Below are 6,969 nucleotides of genomic sequence, written 5' to 3'. Positions count from 1 at the left end.
AGGAGCAGGTGCTTCGTGTTGTGCTGAACAAGGTTCAGGCACAAGCGTCTCGATAGACGCATAGTTGTTTTGAAACAACTTGCTCGATGAGCATGATCCAAATGTGGATGCGCTGTAACAGCGAAAGTGGTGTCCCGCACGGGGATCGAACCACTGGCCTTTGGCTTGACAGGCCGGAGCTCTACCATTGGGCTACAAGGGCGATGTCCGTAAGCTTGTCCGAGTACGGACTACCCATGGTATGAGAGGCCTGCGTCTAAGTGGAATCGAGCCACCGACATGTGGCTTCCAGAGGCAATGCTTGACCATTGAGCTACAAGAGCGTTGCCCTTAAGCTTGTCCATTCAAGGACAACAGTTCATGGAACGAGAGGGCTGTGCCCTGGCGGGTTCGAACCACCGACCTGTGGCTTCCAAAGCCAACGCTCGACCACTGAGCTAAAAGCGGATTGCTCTTAAGCTTGTCCAAGCGTGAACGATCGTTCATGGAACGACAGGGCTGTGCCCTGGTGGGCTCGAACCACCGACCTGTGGCTCTCAAAGCCAACGCTCAACCATTGAGCTAAATGGGTGTTGCCCTTAAGCTTGTCCAAGCGTGAACAATCGTTCATGGAACGAGAGGGCTGTGCCCTAGTGGGCTTGAACCACGGACCTATCGCTTGTGAAGCGAGAGTTCAACAGCTGAGCTGTTGTCGACGACTCGAATGAGTCAAGAGCATTGCTCTAAGCGGTTTGCAGCTCTTGGAGTAGGCGAGGAGCGCGAGCGAGACCGCTTGAGAGCAAGATGCGCGCTGCGCTTGGAGCATTGGGCCGTGGGCCGACGACGAGAAGTTGGGCATCAACGATGCGTAGGCGTTTGTGAGCTCACGGAGCTGTACAACGCTGTTGTGAGGTGTAGTAACGTCGGCCGTCTTAACAAGACGTGACCTCGCTGAGGAGAGTTTCGAGAACGGAATGCTCTCATCTTAGTGGGGGAGAGTGTAACGGGGTTACATGGTGTGGAGCACACAGGGGTACGAAGTACACGGCGAGTTAACAAACTCTCAGTACATAAGTTGGAGAGTTAACAAGGTCTCTCAGTACGTTGGCTGAAAGCCACACGTTATGCATTTGATTAGGTTTAACTATGCTAGATAGTTAAGGAGATACATTTACCCCTAGGCGGCTTGGCCGCAATAATAGTAAATAAAACACTTCTGGTTTTGAAGCATAAAAGTTAAGGTGTTAACTTGAGCCCTGGTCTTGGGCTGTAAGTGTCCTTTGGATAAGGAACTTAGTATTAGTGACTCTTTGAGTCGAACGTCTTCCTCTGACGCTAAAGCTACGGCAGCCCCGCTGCAAGTGGGATCCTTAAAGACCAAGGCCGGGAAACGTGACGCTCACGACGACGGCATTTGGGAGCCACACATGGAGCAGAAGTCGTCGTCTAACGACAACAGCATCGCTGCATCACGGCCAAAGCGGAAGTGACAGCAATCCCCCCGCCTCAAGGACTACGAAGTGACGAGCGTGACGGCGCAGCGCGTTGATGATGTAAAGATTCCTATCAGTCATCAACATGCATCAATGTCTAAGAAGTGGATGAAGTGGAAAGATGCCATGCAAGTCGAGATGGGCTCACAGCAGCAACACATAACTTGAGTGCTTGTGCCGCGCACAGAAGCCAAGGGCAAGCGTGTCATCTCGTGCAAGTGGATGTTTGCATTGAAGAGGGACGCAGCCGGCAGGATCCAGCGATACAAAGCCAGGTTGGTCATCAGAGGATTTCTACAGCGCATGGGCATCGACGACAGCGATCCCTTCGCGCCTGGCATCAGGTTTGAGACGATCAGATGCGTGATCGTATTTGCTTTGCAGCGCGAATGAGGTATTTGCAATTTGACGTCAAGACCCCGATCTTGTACGGTGAGCTCGACGAATAGGTATATATGGAGCAACCTCCAGGCTTTGGACAAGACTCTACGCGCTACGTGTAATAGCTAAAGAAGCGTTTGTACGGGCTAAAGCAAGCGCCGCGCGCTTAGAACAAGACCTTGCATAAGTTTCTGACGAAGATCGGACTTGAGCGTCTCGACTCTGCCTACGGACGCTACGCCAGAAAAGTGGGAAGAGAAGCCGCCATGTTGCTCACGGTGTACGTTGACGACCTCCTACTACTTGGTCCAAGTGAGCTGTGCGCTAAGGTTTCCAAGAAGCTCAGTGAGGAGTACGAGCTCGTTGATCTCGGACCAGTCAAATGTCTACTCGGCGTGGAGATATTCATTGATCGCCAGCGACGACATGGGAATTTCTGCTAGCGGCAGTACATTCGGGAGGTGCTGAATCGGTTTCACATGGAAAGATGCAATGCGATTGCTACACCGGAGGCACTGCACGCTGAGGTGGTCAAGTCCATCCAAGCCGATACATCGCTCCCGTGCCGAGAGCTCGCTGGGGCATTACAGTATCTAGTTTCAGCCTTAAGACCGGACATTGCGCACACTGTGCGTCATCTCAGCAAATACTTGTCCGGTAGCGAGCACACACACTATGTTATGGCTAAACGAGTGCTACGCTACCTAGCTGATACCGACAACTACGGCTTAGTGATCATTGTTGCCGGGAACAACGTCGAGCTGACGTGTAACACCGATGCTGACTACGTGAATGGCCCTGATGATCGAAAGAGCGTGAGCGGGTTTGTGACATTCGTCAATGACAATGTGGTTTCTTAGGGATCAAGAAAGCAAAAGATAACACGCACAGAGCACAACAGAAGCAGTGTATATTACAATGAAGGAAGAAATCAGAGACTTACAGTGGCTAATGATACTCTGTGAGGAGCAACGCTGGGCGTTTGCGACACCGAAGATCTGCGGCGACAACAAGTCGTGCATCTACCTGACTGATAAATCTGGCAAACACAGCAAGAGCAAGCACATTTTGAACAAGTTTCACCTGGTGCGCCACCTGGTCAGCTACGAATTCGACATGCTGGCACCGACGATATGATCACCGACGCGATCACGAGCCTTTGCCGAAGAAGAGGCTCGACCGTTGTCGAGGCGAAATGAAGGTGCTGCGAATCGCCGTCAGCACGACTCAGCTCGTCCCGTGGCAGCCAAGCATCATCGCCGTGCGTAAGGTGATAGCTACCTACTACTATGCGCTCATGCAAGCAAGAAGAAGAAGTAGAAGCAACGCCAAGGCCAAAGTACTATAAAAGCTGCGCAGTGTGACAGCGCCAAGGACATCGCCGTGATCTCTAAGGTGATCGTGTTGAAGATGCTCTTTACCATGGTCATGTGGGAGTTTCGAGTAGAGAGGAAGCGCCCCAGCTCCACCTGCCTCCAGAACGTGCTGCGCACTTCCCGAGCCACACGTTTACGGATCCCAGACTGGTAAGCTGCACGCCCCATTCTATTTTTAATCCTACAAATACACTACGGGTTTGGCCGTCGGTACTGCTGCTCACTCGCTAACTTGCGCAACAAGCAGCAGGAGTGGAGAGACCATCACGCATTGACGAATGATGCCAGCGAAGCACCACAGACTCAAGATTGAAAGCAATTATGGGATGGATGGCAGAATTTAGTCAGCCCTGGCGCAGGTGCTTCACGTTGACCAAACCCCCGTTTTTCTCCGATAAGCAGCTAACTTTGGTCAAACGGCGCTGCTTTCTTATCACGATCTATTCGAGGGTTTTATATTGTTATATTAAGGCAGACATTCAGAATATAATCTAAACTACCGCCGTGTAGCGGTGGAGCTCGGCTAGTAAATGTAATAGCTACAGATGCGTCGATTATTTTTTAAACCCTGTAGAAACCTCGGTGCGTAATGCTACAAATGCTCACCGCTTCGGGCTCTGGCGTACACGCTAATAGTACTGGAACACAGATGCTCCGACAAGAAAAGAGATTCGTGAAAGCGCCAAGAACATGTAAAATGAACTACCGTGGCCCCTCATCTTGTTACACTCGTGGTCCCTGTGTCTGACAGAATCGATAATCTAGAAAACAGTCGTGATTTCTTTATCTAACTGCTCAATCGGACTACTTTTCGCATGGCGACAAACCGTCAGTCTGATTATGGTTGGGTTGTTTTTTCAAATTAGAAAAAACAGATGTACAAACCATTTTTTTCTTTTGTTTTTGCCTGTTATGGTTTTAAACCAATAGACCTGCGTATCACTTCTACTGCAGTAGTACTTGCCATTTTACTAATTCTCCTTCTTCTACTACTACTGTTATCCCTATTATTTTTCTTCCTCCATTTAAACTCCACATGTCCCGGTTTCTTGCAGTAGAGGCATTTGCAACAAAACCAAAATGGTTGTTATAGAAGTCATTTGGCCTTGTTGCGATCAACCTTGCTTAAACCGATGTCAATCCACCCAAACATCTATACACGAGACCGTAGACATGTGCACCACGTAGGACGTGTTTTTGGAACAGCCGCAAGCACGCGGTATCCGTCGGTCAAACTTCCGAGTAACAGCACAACCTGCCAAGTCACGTGTACAGACTCACCGATTGACTCTACCTGGCGTAATAGCTCCATAAATGCCCAAGTGTACAAAGGGCATCGTATGGCGAACCAGAACACCGGTTTGGTACCGATGGGCCGGTTATTAAGCATTTTTCTATCGAATGGTGCCTACAGTAAAGCTCACGTCTTGCCCGCTGTAAGCGTTCGGCATTTGTATATCTGGCACGCGAGACTAAAGTCTCCAGCGATCCTACCACGGCTTTCAACTCGTTGTACTTCAATTTATCCGTGTTCCAACCACTCAGTTGATCAAACTCTGGATTAGTAACATGCAGTAGTAGATCCTTTTGGGCGATCACCATCCACATGTTGAGCTCCGAGATGACGCGATTGGCTCACATGAGCTTGTCGATGGTGTCGGCGTAGCATTGGGTCATAATTAATTGAAAGGTTTGGAATAAGGCTTGTAGTTGACGTGAGCAGACGAATGAAAAAAAATGAAAGTGAAATTAATTGCGTTAACAGAATTGAAACCCGTAGCCCCTAGTACCCTATATCGTCGCCAAGTTTGAATGTACATGTTGTATTCTTAAACGGACACACCCTGTTTATAGTGTAGATTCCACGTGTACAGATCGATTTCCGCAGAAGAACCTGTGATTGACCCAATTGAAGTCGACGACCAATCACAGTTCAGGATATCAAACGGTCTGGAAATGAGGGCCGCACCATTCCTGTCACTTCAGCTGTAGCACGTGTTCGGCACGCGCACGCCGCATGTCTAGCAATATGTATCCAGGCGCGTAGACAGCGCAGCGCTTTAACAATTTAGAACTGTAACGAATTTAAGTACATAATAACCCTTCGTAAGTAGCCGTGTGTAAGCAAAACCGCCTCAAACTTTAGACATTTCGACTCTTCGTTTTTATATATTCTTGATTTTCTGGTAATAGTTTATTATGTTACTAGCCCACCGATTGGGCAAAGGAATCCGGAGCGCGAAAGTATCTGGCTTTAATATGAGCTCCTAGGCCGGACGGCAGCAGCTTCTCTCTGATTATCAAGCCGTCTTCAGAGCCCATGCGATGAATGCATCCAAGGTCTCCTCGAAAACAAGTCTCCGGTAGAAGACCATGAAAGATACACAAGCAGCGCTTGTATATATGTGGGGAGAGCTCGGTCTTCACCACCCTCCTACCCGCATCAAAGAAATTATTATAGTTCTGGAGCGGGCTTTGATGGAACAATTCCATGAGAAGTACATCGAAGGCACGTGAACCGCAGACGTTCTCCTTCAGAAGCGCCTCCCACAAATGATGACCCACGCACAGCTGCTAGAAGAACGCTTGAAAGCCTATATAGACAAGGAACACGGAGCGACCAACATGGGGTGTCTACAGAGAGATCTATAAATGCTCCACTTTGCTACCAGCCACACCTGATTTTTTTTATTCGAAATACTTAGCGGGTGACTGCGTTAAGGCTGCTTTCCGCTTACAGCAAGTGGGAATTTAAATGGTGAAGGATGCGGGCCTCCGCTTGGGGGCATACGCGAGGTCACATCTCTGTCGCTTCGATTTAGTCCGTGTTCTAGGGGCGGCCGGCATTGGAATGACCACTCTTCTACAAGCTTGTTTAACCTCGCGGGTGTGACAGTGTTGGACGCAGAGCGCCATCACGAGTTCGACCATCGTAAACAACCGCTACCGCACGCTTCTGTTCGCTCATGTGCCCTGGTGTGTTAATAGAACTAGCGCGGGTGCAGATTGGAGCTCAGTAGGTGGGACGTCATCGTCACCTGAATTATCAACGGCACCCGTGTCCGGGCTGTTACAGTCCCAAGTACACGCCTGGGTATTGCACGGCGAGCGGTAGGGTAAGCAGTCTCGTTGTGTCGCCAAGATAAGCACGGTTTCATACGGTTTTGGACCAATTTCCTGGGTGCTTTCACGGCAGATATGGATGGCGAGAACGATAACCCAAGAGCGGTTACAACTCATATCGTATCCCCTTAGTCGACGCTCCTGACCCCCTCGAGGTGAGCCGTATCCCAAGGACAGGCTAATAATGATGACGTGCGCACGGAGGGTGAGTCTACAATTGCCCATAATCGTCAAAGGTCACGCAAGCGGGATTCCCCTGAGCACAGCATGCAGGTGCTTCGTTCCAGACTGGGATGATTTTTCAGAAATACGACAGGAGGTTATCAGTGTGAATCTGGTGTATGACAGTGATCATCAATACAATTCTGCACCAATTAGACGTACTGCACCTACGTTTGGGGTTGCCCGTTTTGGACGCGGATAGCAATGACAATAATGTCGTGGAGTTTATTATGCAGGAGGAAGCATCAGCTAGTGTACCAGGCGGCAGCGGTGGACAAATACGCCGCTGGTGCTCGGCTCACACCTTCTCTTACTAACCAGAAAGCCCCGGCCCGAGCGAGACCTTCCGGACGGGTCTTACATAATGTATATTGGGACCTAATGACGCTAGGCTC

The 6,969-nt window shown here is 49.7% G+C and overlaps 1 pseudogene across 1 annotated transcript; it reads right to left on the bottom strand.

Annotated features, from left to right (window-relative positions):
- Positions 1-251: 251 nt before the first annotated feature.
- Positions 252-323, bottom strand: PITG_31504 (annotated as a pseudogene). Its single transcript has one exon. The product of its transcript is annotated as a tRNA-OTHER (tRNA).
- Positions 324-6,969: the final 6,646 nt, after the last annotated feature.

Source organism: Phytophthora infestans, genomic scaffold (genome assembly GCF_000142945.1).
Source record: "Phytophthora infestans T30-4 supercont1.280 genomic scaffold, whole genome shotgun sequence".
Classification (NCBI taxonomy): Eukaryota; Oomycota; class Peronosporomycetes; order Peronosporales; family Peronosporaceae; genus Phytophthora; species Phytophthora infestans.
Note: the sequence above shows the minus strand (reverse complement) of the source record. Positions and strands in the feature narration are given on the sequence as shown.